We start from the raw sequence: 25765 nt of genomic DNA, 5'->3' as shown, positions 1-25765 counted from the left end.
TCAAGTCTGACTCCCTCTTGGAGTTAAGGTAAAGTACAAAAGTACCCAGCGTTTCCATCCATCTAATACAAAATTTACACAGCCAGAAATCTACCCAATTCTTTCTACTAGTACTATGGGTAGCCCTTTGTAGAAAAATAATCCTTCTTTAGGTGACCTTCTGAATATCTTGGTGCCTTCAGTCTCTAATTCCATCCTGTCTTCTTCCAGGTGATTTTCCTGAGTGCACTCTGGGCAGATCCACACTGGCTTCTCCCCAGTGCTGGACTGCCATTCATCCTGCATCTCCTGCAAGTTTATGGAAGTGAAGGAAAAGACTGGCACTCATGCAAGAAGTTGGAGGATAACACAAGGGCTCTGAAGTCAGGTGATATATCCATTGTGCAGATGGTCCTTGGTGAGGCCATAGGTGTAGACACCTCTGAATGCCCACCTCTGCTACTAAGTCACAAAAAGAAACATAAGCTTCATTCTATAACTGCAGTATAGGCAAAGAAGCACCTATTTGGTACCACTTCTTAGAAATCTCAGTTTTATCCTCTCTACCAGGTCATTTTGCAATGTGGGACCTGAGGCAAACTGGCTGTGGACAGGAAGTCCTCAGCTGATGAGGTGACTGAATCAGTGGTAAAGGTTAGCAAGAAATGATCCTACCCTCTTAAGTTACCTTAGCTCTCCCCAAATGACAGTCTATGTATTTTTTAAATTATTATTATTTTTTTATTTTTACAGACTGCATTTTGATTCATTGTACACAAAAGGAGTACATCTTTTCATTTCTGTGGTTGAGCATGATATAGATTCACACCATTTGTGTAATCACACATGTACATAGGGTAATGGTGTCTGTCTCATTCCATCATTTTTCTACCCCCCACATTTCCCTCTGTGTAATGTAAAGTTCCTCCATTCTTCTCTCAACCCCTTCCCCCCACCCCCATTATATATCATCATCCACTTATCAGGGAAAACATTTGGCTTTTGGTTTTTTGGGATTGGCTTATTTCACTCATGATTTTAAAAATATATACATTGTTTCACAGGGAAAAGATGGCTAATACAGTAAACTACACTTGCCTGATATCCTGGTTTCTACAGTTAAAATTGAGTAAGTCACATTTAACATCAATGTGATCAATCATAAATATGTTTGTTAGAGGAGACATCTGATCAATTAGCAAAGTTAAAGTGCTAAAATATAAGCTGCTAAATGCAAAATCAAGTACTCTTGACTTCTTAAGTTCCATAAGGTAATAGATTTAAACATTAAATGTGTTTTCATAAATTGGTCAATGCAAAAAGTTGAGAATACTTTGTTTCTTTGTCCTCACTAAAAACAAGGTTACTAAGAGTTAAGATGCAATCAGGTATAATTCTAATGCAAAGAGTAAAAAAGATTTCAGTTGAATTTCAATTAAAGTACTATAAAAAGCATAAAGTAGTTCATCTTATTAAAATGGAGTCATTTGTCTAAATTCAGAAATATCATAAGGATTATTTCAATTTGTGAATTCTAAGAGGGATCAATATCCAGGAAAGAGGTCTAAGAAAGTTCTAGGTATGGAAATCTATTTCAGTATGAAAGGAGAAGAAAAACAGGGTGTTTCTAGATGAGAAAGTATTTTCTGTGGTAAAGTAAAAAGTTGTAGAATGTGTTCCTAATTTATAAAAGGTTTGTGGAGGATAAATCTCAAAATGTTTGTGTATAACTAAGTTGACTATAATTGGTACAATCAGCTAAAGCTATTAAAGGTTTTTCCTAAGGTCAAATATTAATATACTGATATAAACCAAAGTTTAATCCTCTTTGTGTTAAAGCAACAAAAATTTCTTAAGATATTAATCTGCTCTTATCCAACAAGGTGATATTTTGTGTCTGTTAAGTTTTATTCTAGAGAAACTATTCTTAAAGGAATCAGGGTTTGAACAACTCCGGTTAAACAACAACTGTTACGTGATATTACACTAAAGATTCTGAATTTTTCCTTAAAAGCTAAACTTGATTAATATAAGAACATCAGTATAACTATGGTACTGTTACTGGCTTCTTTTTATACTAGATGTTTTCATATTTTCCAAGTATAAAGTTTAGAAGAGCATTTACCGGGCTGGTGTTCTTCAAACTAAAGTTTAAAGTAAAGATTTGGGATTATAAAACTGTGTTTCTTAGTTTATAGCTATTATACAAAATTAATATGTTTTTACTCTTGTTAAAAATTCATTTTATTGGGCTTTGTAAACTTTAATAACTAGGGTCCTCAAGTGCCTTACAAAAAAACTTCTAATATAACAACCAGAATTGATTTGAGATAACAGGCCATCATCCAAAACACAGGATACGAAGCTGACTTCTGGTACTAATACTGGCCCCAATTAAAAGAAAGGGGTAAATAACTATAAAGTTATAGACATGAAAGTTAAAACCCAGTGCTCCTACTTTAAGACTGGTGAAACTGACTTGCTGAATGTTTAAGACCAAAACTTAGAGACTAAAGTTAAGGAAGTGAAAGGGCCAAGAAGAAAATAGCTAATATTTGGCTCTTGCCCCCTGAAGTCAGCTTGAACGAAGGGAATGAGGGCAATTTTACAGGCCTGGGTCACATGACCTCTCAGTCAGGGGGAACAATGAGATCCTAGAGAACAGAAAGCCAACCAGTGTGCCTACTGCAAAGAGGAGGGTCAATGGGGAGGAAAGCGACTCCTAATGCTTCCAAAGGAAGACATGGAGTCAATAAGACCCTGGCAGAGGAGCTAAGAGGCTTCTCACAAGTTCCCAAGAGTGAGAGTGACCCCATGAGGAAACTCAGCTCACTCTTAATGGTCGATAGCAGCAAGGTGAATTTGATCTTAAACACCTGACAAGAGAGTTATAACCAAAACACAGCCCTGCCTAAGCATTTAAAAGGAAATATAATAGTTATTCAAATGTGACTTAAGATGTACACTTGTGTCAGTCCCACCAAGAATAAGACTGGAGGTTATGAAAGAAAGATTCTTAGACAGGATTGCCTAATAACTATCAAAAGAGACTATCATAGTCAGAAGCTTTTTTTAGTGAACTTAAGACCTACAAATTTTCCTCACCTTTTACACAGGTAGGCTTGATACATGCTTGCTGTATGATTATCTAGTCATAAGTGACAGAAATAAATGGATCTCTACTAAACACAGAGGTTATTCCAATAAAAAGATATTTTACAAAAATCAAATGACATTAGATATCTTAACTACCCCTTGTGGGTGTATCTATGACATTGTAATAACTAAGTATTGTGTTTATGTTTCTGATAACTCTGGCAATGCAATTAATACCCTTAAAGATTTATATTACCAAATTGAGGCTATGCCCTCACTGGTCTTGCCAAGGGAACAATGTCTTCGATCTTGCATCTCCTGGTGAGAGATTACTGGTTTCTATCATCAGGATATTCATGGACATGTTCCAGATGCCATGGTATTTATTTTGTATTAATCTCCTTCCAGTACTCATGGCTTCTTGTTTCTCTTATAGAAGCACCCCACTCTGAGATAAATTTACAGCCTCTCCTTTCTGAACCAAACTTTTACCACAGACTCCTTGATTGATGCAAAGCTTTCTTAAAAGGGAAACCCAAACTGCTTGCCCCATGTTGTCCCCTTTCAGCCCAAAGCAGTCAAAGTGGTCATTGCCCATTTCCCTTAAAAAGGAGGGGGGAACAATACAGGGCAAAGGACAGATAGCTGATTATGAAAGAAAATGAAATAGACAGCTCTCCCCCATCCACCCATTGCTAACATCTTTTGGGGAGGAGAAAGATTGGACTTTCCAACTTCAGACAGTTCATGAGCAATCACCCCCTGGATGGCTCCTTTCTAGCCTTTTGGTACTTTGGGAAATGTAGACATGAGAACAAAGGAATCCTAAAACTTATAAAGGGGCAACACACCCCTATTCCCATGAGCACCAGCTCTGGGTCCCCTACTGTCTGGAGGAGTGAGGAGTGTCTCACTCTCTCTCTCTGTCTCTCTGTCTCTCTCTCTATCTCTCTCTCATTCTCTTAAATAAAATTTAGTTTTTACTCTTGCCTCAGCATTTCTTGGGTATTTAGTCTTCATCAGGGGAATGAGGACCCAATCCTGAATTTCAGGACCAGTATCACAATCATACATCTAACTATTCATCCTTCCTTCTTTCTACTCATCCATGCCTCCAGCTACTCATTTATCTGTCCATCCATCTATTTGTCCATCCATCCACTCACCCAACCAATTGATAAAAAAACCCACTAATCACACTAAGTGAAAAACTCCTAGGTGTTAAGTTGTGTACTAGGTGCTGGGCTTCAAAAATTAAACAAGATCCAGTCTCTGTGTTCTCACTTAAGATAGTCCATAGGCTAGAAGAAGTGCTTATAGCATAGAAGTTTTTACATGTGTGAGATCTTGACATTTATCATGGCCCTTGGATCAGTATGGTTTGTGTCCTTATGAGGAAATCAGGTTGGGTCCCTGGTTCAGCTTGGCTTTTGTCCTCACAAGGAGATCAGTGTGGTTTTTGTCCTAATAAGGCCATGCTTGGTTCAGCATGGCCATTGTGAGGGGATTTCAAACAGTAGGTATATAAGAGAGTGGCCACAGGTGGGTTTTTGTCCATAAGTACAGGAAGCTCTTGGTGGTGACCTGTCGGACTCCCAAGATAGCATGTGTGGTGGTGGTTGGTGTTTGGTGGCTGGTGGTTGTGGTCTTTGGATATTGGTTGTTTGATTTGGATTTTTTTTTTCCTTTGTTTTTTTTTTTGTTGTTTTCTTTTTTTTTTTTTTTTTTTTTTTGCTTGCTTTTGTTTTTGGTTTTTTATTTTGGTTATTTGTTTTGTTTTGTTTTTTTAGCTAGCATCCTAAGTTGTATTCCATTTTAGGATAAGTAGCGAGAGTAGTGAGAGCAGTGTAGAGCCCCAGGGGCCGGGCTCCTATGAGCTGGCCTTGACAGACATTATGAAGTTCTGCAGAGCACTGGGGAAGGGGCCTTCTCCAAGGTGAAGCTCTCCGACCATCTCCTCATGGGGACAGAGGTTGTGGTGAAGGTTGTGGCAAAGAGCCCGGACCCTCCCCTTCCTACGTGAACCTGATCTGATGGCAGGTTTGGACCCTGAATGTGATCCAGCTCTTCCAGGTCATTGACACCATCAAATATATGTACATTATCATGGAACGTGCAGGTGGGGGCATCTACGGAGCTTCATCGCAGAACCTGGTGGCATGCCAGAGGAGGAAACCCATGGGCTGCTCAGACAGATCGTGGGAGCCGTGCAGCACTGCCATGAGAAGGGTATTGTGCATCTGGACCTCAAACTGGAGAGGGAACGTGGTGCTGGATGCCGGGGGTAAGGTGAAACTCATTGACTTTGGCCTGAGCACCAGATGCACAGCTGGGCAGAAGCTGAGCAGGTTCTGGGTCACTCTTCTCTACTCTGCCCCTGAAGTCGACCAGTGAGAGGAATACGAGAGCCGCCCAGGCAGACGTCTGGAGCCTGGGCGCAGTCCTCTATTTCTGCTCACTGGGAGTTGCCCTTTTCTGGCAAACACCACTTGGGAGGTGAGGAAGCTAATCATGGAGGGAACGTGCAACATTACCCCACACATTTCCCAGGGAGCCCAGAGCCCCTCATTTATGAGATCCTGATGGTGGACTCCACACAGAGGCCCACCCTAGAGCAGGTACTGGGGCATCCGTGGCTGAGCCAGGGCGAGGAAGCTTCACCCAATCCTGGCGAGGTGCTCCCCAATCTCCCAGATCCTGCTATTGTAACCACCATGTTCAACCTGCGTTCCACCCCTACAACACCTGGGTGTCGCTGTCAAATAAGGAATATGACGGTGCCGTGGCTACATATCTCCTGCTCAAGCACCAGTGAACCCAGGGGGCAGGCTGTGAGTGTCAGTGAAGCCTGTGCAACATCGGGCGGTACGTCCTCACCCAGGCCCTGTGGTTCCTCCCAGCATCCTTCCCAAGAGGTGTTCCAGCGAGCCTGACCTTCCCTTGTCCTGTGAACAGCAGCAGCCTGAGGAGGTCAAGCAGACCTGGCAGAAGGGTGGTGGCAGTGTGAGCCGGGCCTGCCATTCCCCTCCACTTTTTCCACGTGGACCCACCTGCTCCCAGCCTAGCCTTCCAGCATGACCCTGTGCCCAGCAGCCCTGAGCCCTCCATGAACCTCTGCAGCGGGTTGCAGAAGATGGCAGCTCATCCTCCCCACAGAACCTCCACAGGTACCTCCACAGGTACCTCCACAGAACAATCACAGGACCATCGGGCCTCAGAAGAGGGTGAGGAGGAGGATCACCAGCTGCCTTAGACAGCTGTGCTGTGTACCATGCTTCAGTTCAAGAACAGAGTGGCTCCAGAGGAAGTGCCCAACCAAGACCAATGGAACCAACGGACAGCCAGAAGACCCTGAGGTGTGCCAACTTGCTTAGGTGTCTGCCCATGGATTCCAGGCAGGAGTGCATCTGGATCCACCAGGAGTCTCCTCTGTCCCCAACTGTGAAGACGCCTCATAAAGACTTTTCCCTGGGACACTTCTCCCTGCCCTGCTCTTGGTCCTTTCTCCCATGCTTTGGGAGGAATTTATTCTTAATTTCTTTTTTCTCCCCACAAATTGCATAATAAAATTGATACTTCAAAGATTAAAATAATGGCAGATTTTTTCTTTTCTTTTTCTTTCTTTCTTTTTTTTTTTTAAAGAGGCAGTCCTCAGGGCAAAGGCTCAGGCCCAGCAGTCGTCCTCTCCAGGACCTGGACCACTGTGCCTCCCTTTCCCAGTCAGTATACTCGTTCACCTTGAGCCAGTGTAGATGGGGACTCATTTGCCTTGGGCCAGTGTAGATGAGGTCTTGCTCCCTTTGACCAAGGGTAGATTAGAGGTTCTCTCCTTGAGCCAGTGTAGACTTTATTCACTTTGAGTTGATCATCTTGGCCAGAAGGAATCCTTTTCCTGGTCTTCAGGCCTCTCCCTGAAGTGTGTGGGGAGAGTGGATTGCAGCTGTTGAAGACACCTGTGGCAAGGCATTGGAGACTCCAAAGTGTTCTATGGATTCATCTCCATGATCCCATGTGCAGGGAAGGCAGAGGTGGGCAGGTGGGCAGGTGGATAGGGCTGGGTCTGCCTGCAGCATTGGCTTGTGCTTCACCACCTGCCATGCAACCTGCCCACCCAAAAGCTCCTCCAAGTCAAAGCTAAAGGTCGTGGAGAGAGAACACATGGGATTTGGGGAGCAGAGATGGGAAATCTCAACATGCTACTTACATAAAAGCATAGAGCACCCACGTGGAATTGCTCTTATCTTTGGGTTCTGTTTATAGTGAACTTTGTAAAGTGAAGTGCACACAAATAAAAAGAAACTCAGTAGAGGAGGCTTCATGCACCTTCCAGTCCTGGCATTTCTGCAGCTCTGACACTCCAAGAGAAAAGTTTTTAAATAAAAATACTCTATCATACTGTTTTAAACATATATGTTATTTGTAGAAGTCAGGAGATGAAAGAATGAGTATTATCATGCTCTTATAACATAGGTTTTTTCCATTAAATTTATCCAGGAAATTGCTCTCACTCTAAAATATAGCTGTGAGAATTCTAGCTTTTGAAGCATTTTGATAATGACTCGGGTTGAAAGCATTTTAAATAATTCCAAGTTTTATAGTTCAAATTTTCAAAACTTTAGTCTTATAATAACATGGTTCCATTAAAAAATTTTGTCCATATCAAAATGTTTCCAAGGATCTCCTGAGGAGTTGGTAAAAAGGCAGCCCTCTAATGGGCCTTGTGCTATTTCGGTGGAAAATGCTGTGTGCTTATCAAGCCCATGGTCATAGAAACAGCAACTGATCCCTCAAAATGGCAACATGTTTTCTTTTTTTGAGATTTTTTTTTTAACACTGAAGACTCTGGACATTAGGCTATCTGAGCTGAAATTCCTGCTTTAACCTCCATGTGCTTCATTTTCACAAATGTGAAATGTGGGCAGTAGTAGGTCCCTCAGATGGACTAAAGGTTCAATTTAAGTTATAAGTTGGACATTGCCATAGACCCATGCTTGCCACCATCCCACAAATGTTCATGCATATATAATTTAATGAATAAACTAACTTTCATGATTATACCATTTTCAAAGTAGGGCCTAGTTTTGGGAAAATGTTGCATTTAACTAAGTCTAACTTTGCTTTATGTGATATAAAATTTCCTTCTGGACCTGTCAAACTTCCTAAATATGTGGTTAGTTTAATCTGATCAGAATCACTGGAGAGAGTTAAGAAGATGTGAAATATTTTAATCACAAATGGGAGTTCTTCAAAGGCATTTGATGGAATGAATATGAAGTCATATAACAGATGTATAAATGTTGCAAAAGCAGAATGAAATATTTTGATGATATCAGAAGAGAGGGAAAGAAAGGTGTGTTTAGTATGCACATTTAGAAAAACAAACTGAGGGTTAGATTGCAGCTTGTTTGGGTCCTGGGGTGTCAATAAATCTAGTAGCTTTGGTCCTGGGCTCCATGTAGTGCTGCACTCAGGAGAAGGTGGACACAGCAGAGGGGCAGCCTGGGAACATCTCAGTGGCTCAGCATCTTTTTACTTTGTATATGTGACTGGGAGTGAGAAGCAGATGAAGCTCCTTGCTTCTGTGATATCATCACAGTTTTCTTTGGAGAGTTTTCAAGTAGATGCTACACTTGTAAGAATAAACCATAGCTACCTTCAGGAGTCATTGGTAATCACGTGTATATCATGAGTGTCTGTTTTCAAAGACAGTGGCATGATGGCTTAAACTCTATTTCCAAATGCTTCCTAGACCACCCCTCGTAAGACACCATATTTTCTGTTAATTCACTTCTAGACCATCCACTCAAGCTTCAAATTTGTGTTCTTAAAATACCCAGTTACTCCAAGTTGCCCTATGACTAAGTTATGTTGGAAAATTCTACATAAATTCCTTTCTTGTAGAATTACCATCTATATCTCTGTTTAGATGATCAACATTTTCCAGACTTATCAGTCACCATGAATAAATACTGAATAGTAGTACTCATGTTTGGGATACTTGATACTTAAGTTCAGGATTATTATGTTGATTGAAACAGAGAATGCACATAGTTTCTAATGCATAAAACATAATCAGGGCTCTATAAAGGTAGAATTATTATTACTAAGCTTAGATAAAGGTCCTGCTCCATCCTGAGCAATGCACACAAATGTAGACTACAACTGGATCTGCCAGCTGCTCCTGGGTGACACTGTGGAAGTGGAAATGGTTGTCACATCCTTTTTCTCTTACATGGTAATTGGGGTCACTGGATGAGATGATGGGACTCCAGGCAAGCATAGGGTTACTGACCACAGGTCATAGCCTACAGGACACTCAGGCACATCAGTTTCTGGTGGGGCAGGCAGGATGCCCTACCTCTGGCCCTTAGGGCAGGTGTGTACACCCGCTCAATCAGGACACACCTCTGATTCTCATGGGTCACTCTGAATTGCTTTGATGTTCTGCTGGATAGGATGTAGCATTTGTAGGGTAACATCAGAGTCCTGAAATTCCACATTGTGACTTCTTCAATTCCTCAGGACCAATGAGTTTCATGTCCCAAGATCTCTGGGCCCTGGGCCAAGGCCCTGGCAACTACCCATCTTATTTTCTAAAGACCCTTGATGAGGCTAAGAAAGAGTCTCTCACAGGAGCCCTTGAACCCCAATCTGCATCTTCAGGAACCTGCTGGAATTCCCCTGGCTCTGAGTCTTTGCGGAAGGGCCACTGGATGAGATCCTAAGAAGGAGTGCTGTGGGGTAGATGGAAGTTTGGTGTGGTCACAGCTTGGGCATGCTTGCCCAGTTGTGGCCTGTTATTCTGTGCCCGACTGCTTTGCCTGAACAGAACGTGGGTCTGTCAATGTTCGGAACTTTAGGAAGGTTCCCTGCCACAGGTCCAGCCAGTGCCAAGGGTTCCTCTCTCACACTGGCACAATCCATGATAAGCACTGAATTCAGGAAAGGAGGTAGAATTTTCTGGCCATTGTGTTGTCAGAATGGGGAGGCTAGAGATCTGATTTCTCTCAAAAAGTCAATGATACACATCAATGACAATGAGGCCCAAATGGGATGAAGTTAATTAAGGTAAGATTGCCTTCTATAGGAATTCTAGGCTTCAGTTTCCAATACCTAGGGGTGTGGGATTTTTAAAATGGCTCACCCTTCTCCCTCCCTCCTCCTCCACAGCCATCACCAGCCCCCCTCCACTTCCAGCTCCCAATGCCACCAGCCTGGTTCTCCTTCCCATGTGCACAGGGCCCTAGAGAGCATAAGCTGAGTGACGAAAAATTAATTTCCATCTGCCTCAACCATTCATTCATTCAACAGTGATTTATTGAGCAGGAAGGACCAGGCACCATTCATAGCAACTGGGACAAAAAAGAAACCTTGCCCTTGAGGACTTAAAAAAAAAAATGACTGTAAAACTCTAATATATGCCTCCCATCAAGGCGTGAGGTTTATGTTTCCTGCCTGGAATCCTGGATATCCTGGTTACTACTTGAAACAATAAAATATCACCAGCCTCCAAGGCTGGGTGATAACAGGCAATGGGGCTTCTGCCTTGCCCACTGGAACCCTTACCCTGGAACCACAAGCTGCCAAGTTATATGTTCAACTAGAGGCTGCCACATTTGGGGGAAGCACAGCTGCATGGACAGGACTCACAGATGCACTCTGACGGTGCTGCTGAGCACAGTGTGCAAGACGTCTCAGCCCAGGTGCCACGCATGTGAATGGAGACTCCCAGGGATTCCAGCAACCTGTTGTCAAGTCCCCCTCATGTCTTTGAGTCTTCCTAGATGAGATACCAGAGAACATGAAGCAGAGTCAAGTCATGCCCCCTGTACTCTGTCCTAATTTCTGATCCAACAAAACCCATTATCATAATTCGATCAATGTTTTTCAGTACTAAGTTTTGAGGCATTTTGTAATTCAGCAATAATATCCAAAACAGATTTTGATGATAGTGGAAGACCTTTCTATTCCCATACTGGAAAAGCTAATGTCCTTGGGGAAAAAAGTAGACCTGTTTATTCCAGTTTATGCCAAATAATTTTTTTAAGAATTAATGCTTAGCAGTGTGACATAAGATGGCAGATTTTATGCAGAATGCACTTGTTTGGTTCCGTGAACAAACTAAACACATGTGAAACAATGTGTATTTATTTTAAATCATGAGAAAAACAGTATTCCATGTACAGTATAAAAATAGGTTAAATGAGTGCAAACTTTTAGCAACAAGTGTTTCAGTGTATGAAAATAATGTATTTATATGCTGTAAGAAAACACATATAGAGTTACCATTTATTATTTGTATCAGGCACTGCTCCAGACAGGTGACATCCTCCCACCCACCTACTCAGCCTGCCTACCAATGAGACAGGGGCAAAAGACAGATATGTGATTTTCAAAGAAAAAAAAATAGCTGGAATTTCCTCATCAACAGGCTGCAGTAGTGGCAGTAGTAAGCTACCATTCCCCAGACGTTATCTAAGGGCTTCACATGTCGTTTCCTGCTCGGTCCTAACCCCCAATCTACCAGGTAGTTTTTATTATCATCTCCAAGTTTCCACAGGTAAGGGTAGAATGTATCTGTAGGAATCTTTTTTCTTCTTTCCTAGCATTTTGGCCCCACACACTATTTAAATCAGTGACTCTTAACCTGAGGTACCTGGAACAGCAACGGCACCATTACCTGGGAACTCACTAGAAATGCACATTTTCTTGCCCCACCCCAGGCCCACTGAGTCAGAAATGAGGTTAAACGAGCATTATGGGTGATTCTGATGCAGGCTAGAGTTTGAGGGCTATTGCTGTAAACTTCCAATTGGGTCTTTTTGCTTATTTATCTCTCTCTTTTTTTTTTTTTTTAAGACTTATTTCCCCAAAGAAAATCTCCCATGAGCAGTACTCTGTTAACAAGACCTAGAATAATATTAGTTGTTGAGCAAGTCATTTGTTAGTAAGGTGTTTGTAAATTTTGAACTATAGACACATTGTGAATATTTACACTAAAAGGCAAGAAAAAAGGCTTTGAGTTCATATTTTGTGGCAAGGCCTGAAGTTATCCTTTCATTCATTTTATTAAGGATGCATGCTTTGAATTTCCTCATTGTAAAAGAAATATTCATATAAAATTTTTTCTGAGTTTATATTTCTCAAAATTCTCCTCCTTATATGAGGCCTCCTGTCTCAAATAAAATTGTTTTACAAGATTTGGGGATGTAGCCCAGTGGTAGAGCACTTGCCTGGCATGACAAAGACCTTGGGCTCAATCCCCAGCTCCCCCCCCCAAAAAAATATTGTTAATAGTGATAGCCTCTTGTTTTACACTAAAAGGTGGTTTTTAGAGATGGATTTAGAATTAAGACATATCAACTGCAAAGATCCACTTCTGTAGACATAACCTTATGATGTCCAATGTTGTCAGAAAGACAAATCTGTGTATATCAAGTGAGTCAACAGCGACATCAGGCAAAATTGACATGGACAATTTCTTGTGAAGAACCCTCGACTTTGCCAAAAGATAGTTGTCGTCTTGCACTGAATTCTGACAAATTACGTGAAAGTATGATTTTCTAAAACGTGATTTGGAAAATGTGTGTTTCAAGGAATTCAGTTGAAAGAGAAAGCTTTACATTTGTATTATGAAAAAATCACCAGATGAACTGGAGAGTTTTCTTTATGTAGAGGTTACATGTAAATAACATTGGGAGAGCAAAAGAGAAAGCAAAATTTCTCCAACAACATATTGGTAAACCTCAACAAAATTATTCTAGTCCCTCAATTTTAAACAAGTCAGAATACTCCAGTAAGTTGACCTTAACTCATGCATGATATTATTAGGTGCTGAAGTGAAGTAATTGATGACTCGATTTACTTGATCTGATCAAAATTAAAACCTGCCTCACTCCAACCACTTAAAAATAAAGTATTTCCTTGTCTGTTGCTTTGCTCTTTAAATCCAGGTCTCAGCTTCAAGTTTTGTTCCTTGAGTACCAGTAGCTGACATTTCTCAAACCCTTGTTCTGTGCCAGGTACCATGCAAAGGACTTCTCTGGCATTTCTTTCAGCTCACACAACATCTCTAAGAAGTGGGAGATGATACCCTTTGCACAGGAATGAACCAAAGATAGATTAGAAAGCCTGCCCAAGATCACATTGTGATAACTAGTTTATCACAAGAAGCAAAAAGTGATCTTTCCTATGCAAAGTTCACATTCCTAAGCAAATTAAAAAGCAAAACAAACACAACATGAGTACTCTAGACCAGAGATGAACTGTCTTGGAAGCACCTGCAGAGAAGAAGTAAGGTAGTAAGTGAAGTCCTTAATTCAGTTCAAGGGACCAAATTGTTTATAAAGAACACAACAGTTTCCAGGAAATTGCGGGAAGGCTGTATTCCGCACAGAGAAAGAAAGAAGGCGAGAGGATTCTCTTTACTCCATATAATTAAATGAACTCTCCAGATCTGAAGACCAGATCTCAAAATGTTGTCCATGGAACAGCACTAGGGGTAGCATCTGAAAGCTCATTATCAAGAATCTAAGGCCCTCTAGAGGTATTGAATTTCAGATTCTGGAGTAAGGCCCAGCAATCCACATAGTACAAAATTCTGCACATGGTTACTGTACACACTCAAGTTTGAGAACCACAGCTTTGGAGTTTACTTTGTGAACTAATAGGAAAACTAATCAGCACAACTTTTTCAGAATAGCATTTGCATGTTTAAATCTTGGACCTCCTTACCCTGGACACTATTATTAACAAGCTTAAGAATATTAATCTAACTCAGATAAGAGTTCTGCCACAAATACCTAAACATTGCTTTGATCTCCTACTTTCAAAAGAGAAATAGCAAACACTTTTCAAAGATTTATGATGGGTGATCCAAGATGGCAGACTAGAGGTTGACTGCATTTCCTGTTGGTCCAGAACCCAGGATTCAAGAAGGGCAGGCATTGAGAGTCTTGGACTAACATAGAGCCATGGGGTGAGTCTCCCATACTGGGTGAAGCTTGGCCTGGGCTGCAGGCCCAGTCAAGGGTGGCTTCCCAGAGAAGGAAGGGCAGCTGTAGTCTTCCCCAGGCAGCCCTGCTGCCTCCAGCGGCAGGGGCCTGCCACGGCCAGCTTCTTGGAGCAGATCGCCCAGTGGGGGCCTTTCTGCACAGAGCCAGCTCCTGGTCCCAGAGCCAGCGGCGATCTCCGGCCTGCAGGCAGCATCAGGGACCAGGACAGGGTAGCCAGGGACTTCCCCAAGCAGCCCTGCTCCCTCCGGCGGTGGGCTCCTTTCACGGCCAGCTTCTTGGAGCAGGACGCCGAGTGAAAGCCTTTCTGCACAGAGCCAGCTCCATGTCCCGGAAACAGTAGTGGGCTAGGGGCAGCTTTCTTTGGAAGCACTGCAATATCAAGTTCCTCCAAGACTTCAGGCTACTGAAGTCTGGGAGGTGATATACTGGACACTATAAGCCAATAGAGGAAATCTGCAATATCTCAGAGTCCCACTGATATCTGACCAAAATGAGAAAACAAGGGAAGAAAATGTCCCAAACAAACCTAGATACTATATCAATAAAACCCAATGACAGCACAGCAGAAGAAATGTCAGAAAGGGAGTTCAGAATGTACATAATTAAAACAATCAGGGAAGCAAATGAGGAGATGAAAGAGCAAATGCAGGCATTGAAGGAGGAGATGAAAGAGCAAATGCAGGCATTAAATGATTGCACCAATCAACAGTTAAAAGAGCAAATACGGGAAGCAAGATATAATTTCAATAAAGAGTTAGAGATACTGAAAAAAAAAAACAAACAAACAGAAATCCTTGAAATGAAGGAAACAATAAACCAAAAGTTAAAAACTCCATAGAAAGCATAACCAATAGGATAGAACACCTGGAAGACAGAACCTCAGACATTGAAGACAAAATATTTGACCTTGAAAACAAAGTTGACCAAACAGAGAAGTTGGTAAGAAGTCATGAACAGAATCTACAAGAATTATGGGATATCATGAAAAGGCCAAATTTAAGAATTATCAGTATTGAGGCAGGCTTAGAGAAACAAACCAAAGGAATGAACAATCTATTCAATGAAATGATATCAGAAAATTTCCCAAATCTGAGGAATGAAATGGAAAACCAAGTACAAGAGGCTTATAGGACTCCAAATATACAAAATTACAACAGACCCACACCAAGGCACATTATTATGAAAATACCTAACATACAAAATAAAGACAGAATTTTAAAGGCCACGAGAGAAAAGAATCAGATTACATTCAGGGGGAAACCAATAAGAATATCAGCAGATTTTTTCAATCCAGACCCTAAAAGCTAGAAGGGGCTGGAACAACATTTACCAAGCCCTGAAAGAAAACGGATGCCAACCAAGAATCTTATACCCAGCAAAACTTATTTTCAGATTTGATGACGAAATAAGATCCTTCCATGATAAACAAAAGATAAAGGAATTTACAAAAAGAAAGCTGGCATACAGACATTCTCAGCAAAATATTCCATGAGGAAGAGATGAAAAACAACGATGTAAATCAGCAATGGGAGGAACTAGCCTAAAGGAATAGCCAAATAAAGGAGAAACCAAATCATGTAAAAAAAAAAATGAGTCAAATGACTGGGAATACAAATCATATCACAATAATAACCCTGAATGTTAATGGCCAGAACTCATCAATCAAAAGACATAGACTGGCAGATTGGATTAAAAAGAAAAATCCAACAATATGTTGCCTGCAAGAGACTCATCTCATAGAGATACCCATAGACTAAAGGTGAAAGGATGGGAAAAAACATACCATGCACATGGACACAGCAAAAAAGCTAGAGTATCCATCCTCATTTCAGATAATGTGGACTTCAAGCCAAAACTAGTCAGAAGGGATAAAGAAGGACATTAAATACTGCTTAAGGAAAGCATAAATCAGCAAGACATAACAATCATAAGTATTTATGCCCCGAACATTGGCTCATCCATGTACGTGAAACAAATCCTTCTTAATTCCAGAAATCAAATAGACCACAACACAATAATACTAGGTGATTTTAACACACCTCTCTCACCACTGGACAGATCTTCCAAACAAAAATTGAATAAAGAAACCATAGATCTCAATAACACAATCAACAATTTAGACTTAACCGACTTATATAGAATATACCATCCAACAAAGAACGAATACACTTTCTTCTCAGCAGCACATGGATCCTTCTCTAAAATAGATCGTATTTTATGCCACAAACCTACTGTTAGCAAATACAAGAAGATAGAGATATTACCTTGTATTCTATCAGATCATAATGGATTGAAATTAGAAATAAATGACAGAATAAAAAACAGAAACTTCTCCAATACCTGGAGATTAAATAATACACTATTATATGATGAATGGATAACAGAAGACTCAGGAGGGAAATTAAAAAATTCTTAGAAGTAAATGAGAACAAAGAAACATCATATCAAAATCTCTGGGACACTATGAAAGCAGTACTGAGAGGAAGATTTATTTCATGGGGCGCATTCAACAAAAGAAGTAGAAATCAACAAATAAACAACTTAACACTACAGCTCAAAGCCCTAGAAAAAGAAGAGCAGACCAACACCAAAAGTAGTAGACGACAGGAAATAGTTAAAAAAAGAGTCCAAATCAATGAAACTGAAACAAAAGAAACAATCGGAAAAATTAACAAAATAAATAGTTGGTTCTTTGAAAAAAATAAACAAAATTGATGAACCCTTAGACACACTAACAAAGAGAAAGAGGGAGAAAACTCAAATTACTAAAATTCGGAATGAACAAGGAAATATCACAATAGACATGAGTGAAATACAAAACATAATTAGAAGCTATTTTGAAAATCTATACTCCAACAAAACAGAAAACCTTGAAGACATCAACAAGGTTCTAGAGACATATGAATTACCTAAACTGAACGAGGAGGACATACACAACTTAAATCAATTTCAAGCAATGAAATAGAAGAGGTCATCAAAAGCCTACCAAAAAAGAAAAGTCCGGGACCAGATGGGTTCTCAGCCGAGTTCTACAAAACCTTTAAAGAAGAGCTCATTCCAATACTTCTCAAAGTATTCCATGAAATAGAAGAGGAGGGAACCCTCCCAAACTCATTCTATGAAGCCAATATCACCCTGCTAACTAAACCAGACAGAAACACATCGAGGAAAGAATATTTCAGACCAATATGCTTAATGAATATTGACGCAAAAATTCTCAACAAAATTTTAGCAAATTGCATACAAAAATATATTAAAAAGATAGTGCACCACGATCAAGTGGGTTTTATCCCAGGGATGCAAGGTTGGTTCAACATCCGGAAATCAATAAATGTCATTCACCATATCAACAGACTTTAAGTTAAGAATCACATGATTATTTCAATAGATGCAGAAAAAGCATTCGATAAAATACAGCATCCCTTCATGCTCAAAACACTAGAAAAACTTGGGGTAGTGGGAACTTTCCTTAACATTGTCAAGGCCATCTATGCTAAGCCCAAGTCCAATATCATTCTAAATGGTGAAAAACTGAAAGCATTCCCCCTAAAAACTGGAACAAGGCAGGAATGCCCTCTTTCACCACTTCTATTCAACATCATTCTTGAAACTCTAGCCAGAGCAATTAGACAAACCAAAGAAATTAAAGGGATACAAATTGGAAAAGAAGAACTGAAACTATCCCTGTTTGCTGATGACATGATTAGATATTTAGAAGAATGCGGAAATTCCACCAGAAAACTTTTAGAACTCATAAGTGAATTCAGTAAAGTAGCAGGTTACAAGATCAATGCCCATAAATCCAACGCATTTTTATACATAAGTGATGAATCTTCAGAAAGAGAAATTAGGAAAACTACCCCATTCACAATAGCATCGAAAAAAAATAAAATACTTGGGAATCAATCTCACAAAAGAGGTGAAAGACCTTTACAATGAGAACTACAGAACACTAAAGAAAGAAATTAAAGAAAACGTTAGAAGATGGAAAGATCTCCCACGTTCTTGGATAGGCAGAATTAATATCATCAAAATCACCATACTACCTAAAATGCTATACAGATTTATTGCAATTCCAATTAAAATCCCAATGATGTACCTTACAGAAATAGAGCAAGCAATTATAAAATTCATCTGGAAGAACAAGAAACCCAGAATAGCTAGAGCAATCCTCAGAAGAAAGAGCGAAGCAGGGGGTATCACAATACTAGATCTTCAACTCTACTACAAAGCAGTAGTAACAAAAATGGCATGGTATTGGTACCAAAATAGACAGGTAGATCAATGGTACAGAATAGAGGACATGGACACAAACCCAAATAAATACATTTTCTCATACTAGACAAAGGGGCCAAAAATATGCAATGAAGAAAAGATAGCCTCTTCAACAAATGGTGCTGGGAAAACTGGAAAACCACATGCAACAGAATGAAATTAAACCTCTATCTCTCACGTTGCACAAAGCTCAACTCAAAATGGATCAAGGACCTCGGAATCAGACCAGAGACCCTGCATCTTATAGAAGAAAAAGAAGGTCTAAATCTTCAACTTGTTGGCTTAGGAGCAGACTTCCTTAACAGGACTCCCATAGCCCAAGAAATAAAAGCAAGAATCAACAACTGGGATTGATTTAAACGAAAGAGCTTTCTCTCAGCAAAGGAAACTATCAGTAATGTGAAGAGAGAGCCTACAGAGTGGGTGAATATCTTTGCCACTCATACTTCAGATAGAGCGCTAATTTCCAGAATCTATAAATAACTCAAAATACTCTACACCAAGAATACAAATAACCCAATCAACAAATGGGCTAAGGAAATGAATAGACACTTCACAGAAGAAGATGTACAAGCAATCAACAGATATATAAAAAAATGTTCAACATCTCTAGTAATAAGAGAAATGCAAATCAAAACTACTCTAAGATTCCATCATACCCCAATTAGAATGGTGATTATCAAGAACACAAGCAACAATAGGTGTTGGTGAGGATGTGGGGGAAAAGGTACACTCATACATTGCTGGTTGGCTTGCAAATTAGTGCAGCCACTGGGGAAAGCAGTATGGAGATTCCTCAGAAAGCTTGGAATGGAACCACCATTTGACCCAGCTATCCCACTCTTGGTCTCTACCCAAAGGACTAACAATCAGCCTATTACAGATATATAACCACATCAATGTTCATTGCTGCTCAATTCACCATAGCCAGATTGTGGAACCAACCTAGATGTCCTTCAATTGATTAATGGATCAAGAAACTGTGGTATATATGTACAATGGAATATTACTCAGCAATAAGGAATGATAAAATTATGGCATTTGCAGGGAAATGGATGAAATTGGAGAATATCATGCTAAGTATGATAAGCTAATCTCAAAAAACCAAAGGACGAATGATAAGCGGGTGATGACATATAATGGGGGGTGGGAGGGGTTAGCGTTAGGGTTAGGGTTAGGTTTAGGGTTAGGGTTAAGGAGAGTGGCAAGAATGGAGGAAGGAAGAACTGTATAGAGGGAAAAGAGTGGTGTGAGTGGTTGGGGGAAGGAAAAAAAAATATCAGAATGATCAAACAACACTACCCTGTGTCAATTTGTGATTACACAAATGGTATGCCTTAGCTCCATGTACAAACAGAGAAACAACATGTATCCCATTTGTTTAGAATAAAAAAAATAGATTTATGATGTTCCAGGGGTTGTTCTAAGAGTTTCACATTGATTCATTCATTTAATCTTCAGAGTAACCTATGAACTAAGCAAGTCTTCTTTTATTCTCTTTTTGTAAATGAAGACACTGACACTGAAAGAAATTAAGAAACTTGCCAAGGTCACAGAGTAAGTGAATGATAGTTGAGATTTGTAGGTAGCTATGTGATTCCAGGGTCCCTGTTCCTAATTTTCTAACTGCTGGAGTAACTTAGGGCCAAAAACTGCTGGAGTAACTTAGGGCCAAAAACTGCCTCCCTGCCTCCTGTGTGAATTTCAGTGGCTCTGCTTAATTCAGGGGTCAAAGTTGGGTATCCTTACCCCAGGAAACCTGGAAGTTTTCTTCACTACTGTTTTTCAGAACAGGTTGACTTTCTTGTGACTAAGGAAGAGAGGAAAGGCTGGGATCTAAGGCAGGAGCCGCATAGCGTGGTATGCAGGTAATTCCAGGGGAATAGTGTCTCCACATCAAAAAATGTTAAAATTTTGTTCACTGCTGAATGGAAAAGTATCCCAAGAATACATTTACTTAACACGTGGGTTTTCTTTTTACATGACATGAGGGTTGGCTTTGCAAAATCATCATCACCTGCTCCTTTCAAGACTTCTTGAGACATATGTAATGAAGGCATATAGGAAGGAAAGTAGTCAGAATACACTGTTCCTCAGGATTAGACAGTAAAGGGGCCTTTGAAGGCACTTGTCTCAGCTGTTCCCTTTAGCAGGTCCTCAACCTTGTGTCTACTTCAGTGTGCAGCTTTCCCAGGTCCTTTGTCAAGTCTTTGGAGTCTTCTGGTTGTAAATGGGGGAAGCAGTTTTCTTCCCACACATTGGTGACTGTGGATGACTTGCTCTGATCTCACCCAGAAGGCACTCTGAGCATGTTATTGTCATATCCAAAAAATCACCACAAATCCATCTCCCAAAGTACAACCAAAGGGCAGTGATCTTTCTGAAGAGTTCCAGGAGACAGAAGATGGAATTTCAAGGCACACCCTTGGCTAGGGTAGGTTCAGGAAGCTCTTTTTAAGTTAGAGGATTTAATCTAAAACAAACCTAAGCATTGAGAAGGATTCAGGATGAGACAATCTAGAGCACAAGAAATGCAGGGAAAAGAAACATGAGGGCAAAGCCAGGAGATGGAGACCAGGTTGGCATGTTTGAGAATCAGAACGGTGAAGAGGCCGAAGCAGGCCTGCTGAGCGGGGTTCACCTGCAAGGAGGGAAGGAATTTGCTCCAGGGTGTAGGTCAGTGCACAGCTCCTTCAGCCAGAAAGCCTTGCCTTCCACCATGAAATCTGCTGAACCAAAAGTTATACTTAGTTGACATAATTCATTTTTATGGTAAAGACTTCAATTTGGGAAATATGTGAAGAAGAGTGTAGTTTAGGATTATAGAAATTTGACATAATTTTTGTGATTTAGTAATCTAAAGATATCTTTAATTCTTAAATCTAAGATATTTTATTGTTAAAAAGAAAACACTGGGGTATGGAAGAAGGAATGATAGTAGAGTGAAACAAACATTATCACCTCATGTACATATATGACTAAATGACTGATGTAATCCTACAATATGTACAATCAGAAAAATGAGAAATACACTCCATTTATGTATGATTTATCAAAGTGTATGGGTGCATTCTACTGTCATGTACAACTAATTACAACAAAAAAGTAAGAATTAGAAAAGAAAACATTGTGTAAGCAATAATTTAATATTATAAAAATCTACAATCTGATCACCATCACGCTTTTATTTTTAATAACATTTCAATGTTTCTTCCTGTACAAATATGTCCTTGGGAGACCACGCCCACCCACCCCCTGCCGCAGCTGGACCTTGGTGCTCGCCAGCCCCCTACACAGACTCGGCGCCCATGCACTACAGCTCCCCAGCTTCTTTGGAGGCTGGTGCAGACATTTTGAATTATCCCTGAAGGTGTGGCCACCATCATTGGAGGGGCAGCTCCTTTTCTGAGACACCTACAGGAGACTGGAGGCCCTTTACAGGTACCACACTCGCATCGAGGTACTGAGGACTGGGAGGTTTGAGTGATGGATGCTGTGAATCATAGATTTTTTAAAAAAATTTTTATTTCTTCTTTTTTTTTTTCTCACTCTATTTTCCTTTTATTTACCTATTCTCTTGGAGTCTCTTTCTCCTTTTTCTCATGCTAAAGACCGACTCCTTTTGATTCTGCTCTCACTCTTCCTTTGATAAGCTACCTCTGTTTACTCACTTCTTTTCCAATTAATAGTTACATCCTACACCCCTCCCCATCCTCTTCATCCACCACTAGAAGTTGTAGAACTCCTTGCAAGCCTATTGGTTATACTGTAGATAATAATCAAACTTATCCTGTTTATTACAATGCTGTTAAGGTCCTTATAGGGGCTATTTGGTTTACAGTTGCATATTGTTTGTATTGGGTGCTGCTAATATTGATCTTCCCCTCAAAGGAGAGGTACTGAAAACCTGTAGGGTCACAATAAGCCTACAGGGGGGAAGCTGCAGTACCTCAGATCTTCACTGTTAGAGAGGAATATACAGAAACAATATGAAAAAACAGGGGAAGAAAGGGTCCCTAACAAACCAAGATGCTATTTTGATAGAATCCAATGACAGCATGGCAGTAGAAATGACAGAGTTTAGAGCCTACATAATTAAAATGACCCATGAAGCAGAAGATGAGATGAGAGAGAAATGCAGGCATTGCGCGATCACTCCAATATGCAGTTAAAAGAGCAAATGCAAAAGCAAAAGAGCACTGCAGTAAAGAGATAGAGATTCTGAAAAAAAAAAAGAAAACAGAAATAATTGAAATGAAGGAAACAATAAACCAAACTAAAAACCCAGTAGAAATCATCACCAACAGAATAGATCACTTGGAAGACAGAATCTCAGACAATGAAGACAAAATATTTAATCTTGAAAACAAAGTTGACCAAATTGACAAGATGTTAAGAAATCATAAACAGAAACTCCAAGAATTATGGAATATCATGAAAAGACAAAATTTAAGAATTATTGGGATTAAAGAAGGCACAGAGACAAATCAAAGGAATAAACAACCTGTTCAATGAAATAATATCAGAAAATTTCCTAAACCTGAAAAATGAAATGGAAAATCAAATATAAGAGGCTTACTGAACACCAAATGCAAAAAATCACAACAGATCCACACCAAGGCACATTATAATGAATATACCTCACATACAAAATAAAGATAGGATTTTAAAGGCTGTGAGAGAAAAGCATCAGGAAAATATACAGGAAAACCAATACGGATATCAACAGATTTCTCAGCCCAGACCCTAAAAGCAAGAAGGACCTGGAACAATATATTTCAAGCTCTGAAAGAACATGGATGCCATCTAAGAATCCTATACCCAGCAAAATATAACCTTCAGATTTGATGATGAAATAAAATCTTTCCTTGATAAACAAAAGCTAAAAGAATTTAGAAATAGAAAGCCTGCCCTATAGAACATTCTCAGCAAAATATGAGGAGAAAAAGTGAAAAACAACAATACAAGTCAGCAAAGGGAGGAACTACCCTAAAGGAAAAGCCAATCCAAGGAGAAACAAGTCAAGTTAAAAACCAAAATTAAGCCATAATGACCAGGAATACAAATCATATCACAATTCTAACCCTGAATCTTAATGGCCTAAACTCATTAATCAAAAGACAGACTGGCAGATTGGATTAAAAAGAAAGACCCAACAATATGCTGCCTTCAAGAAACTCGTCTCATAGAAAAAGACATCCACAGACTAAAGGTGAAAGGATGGGGGAAAAACATACCATGCATGAACTCAGTAAGAAAACAGGGGTCTCCAATTTCACCTCAGATAAAGTGGACTTCAAACCTAAGTTAATCAGAAGGGATAAAGAAGGACATGTCAAACTGCTCCAGGGAATCATAAACCAACAAGACATAACAATTTTAAATATTTATGTCCCAAACAATGAAGCATCTATGTACATCAAACAAATCCTTCTCAATTTTAAGAATCAAATAGACCAAACACAATAATAGTGGGTGACTTTAACACACCACTCTCATCATGGGATAGATTCTCCAAACAAAAACTGAACAAAGAAACTATAGAACTAAATAATATAATCAATGATGTAGACTTAATGGACATATACACAGTATTTCATCCATCATTGAGTGAATACACTTTCTTCTCAGCAGCTCTTGGAGCTTTTTCCAAAATAGACCATATGCTATGCCACAAAGAAGACATTAGTAAATACAAAAAAATAGAAATTCTACCAGAATCTCTGTATTCTATCAGACCAAAATGGAATGCAATTAGAAATCAATGATAAAATAAAAAAAAAAAACTACTTCTACACCTGGAGACTAAATAATATACTATTGAATGATGCAATGATAACAGAAGACATCAGGAAGGAAATAAAAAAATTCTTAGAGGTAAACAAGATCAACAACACAACATATCAAAATCTCTGGGACATACGAGCAACAACAGGTGTTGGCAAGGATGTGGGGAGAAAGGTACACTCATACATTGCTGGTGGGGCTGCAAATTAGTGCAGCCACTCTGGAAAGCAGTGTGGAGATTCCTTAGAAAACTCGGAATGGACCCTCCATTTGACCCAGCTATCCCACTCCTTGGCCTATACCCAAAGGACTTAAAATCAGCATACTACAGAGATACAGCCACATCAATGTTCATAGCTGCTCAATTCACAATAGCCAGACTGTGGAACCAACCTAGATGCCCTTCAATTGATGAGTGGATAAAGAAACTGTGGTATATATATATATATATATATATATATATATATATATATATACACAATGGAATATTACTCAGCCATAAAGAATGATAAAATTATGATAAAATTATGGCATTTGCAGGCAAATGGATGAAATTGGAGAATATCATGCTAAGTGAGATAAGCCAATCTCAAAAAGCCAAAGGACGAATGATATCGCTAGTAAGTGGAGGATGACACATAATGGGGGGGAGGGAAGGGTTAGTGTTAGGGTTAGAGTTAGGATTAGGGAGGGGGGCAAGTATGGAGGAAGGAAGCACTGTATAGAGGGTAAAGAGGGGTGGGAGTGGTGGGGGGAAGGGAAAAAATAACAGAATGAATCAAGCAACATTACTCTATGTAAATTTATGATTACACAAATGGTATGTAACATGTACCAAACAACATGTATCCCATTTGTTTACAATAAAAAAAAAATCTCTGGGACACTCTGAAAGCAATACTAAGAGGAAAGTTCATTGCATTGAGCTCATACATCAAAAAAATAAAAAGTCAACAACTAAATGACCTAACATTATGTCTCAAGGCCCTAGAAAAAGAAGAAGAGATCAATATCAAAAATAATAGAAGACAGGAACTAATTAAAATGAGAGCTAAAATCAATAAAATTGAAACAAGAGAAATAATTCAAATAATTGACAAAACAAAAAGTTGGTTTTTTGAAAAAGTAAACAAAATTGATAAACCCTTAGCTACACTAATGAAGAGGAGAGAGAAAACTCAAATTACTAGAATTCGTGATGAAAGACACAACAGACACCATTGAAATACATAACATAGTAAGAAGCTACATTGAAAATCTATACCCCAACAAAATAGAAAATATTGAAGACATTGACAAATTTTTAGAGACGGTCTATGTATTTTCTGAATAAAATTAATTAAGCTTGATGAGCTGTCTTGTTTTCCAAAGAGGAAAGCAAGAAGTAGATGGGGGAAATTATAGAATGATTTTAAACCCATAGACTGCTGGATACAGTGGCACAGGCCTATAATTTCAGCAACTCAGGAGGCTGAGGCAGGAGGATCACAAGTTCAAGGTCAGACTGGGTCATTTAAGGAGACCCGGACTCAAAATAAATAATAAAAAGGGATGGTGTTGTGGATCAATGGTGAAGCATCCAGGTGTTCAGTCCTTAGTATTAAAGAAAGAAG

Source organism: Sciurus vulgaris (genome assembly GCF_902686455.1).
Source record: "Sciurus vulgaris genome assembly, chromosome: 11".
NCBI classification, from domain to species: Eukaryota; Metazoa; Chordata; class Mammalia; order Rodentia; family Sciuridae; genus Sciurus; species Sciurus vulgaris.
This window is presented reverse-complemented; position numbering follows the sequence as displayed.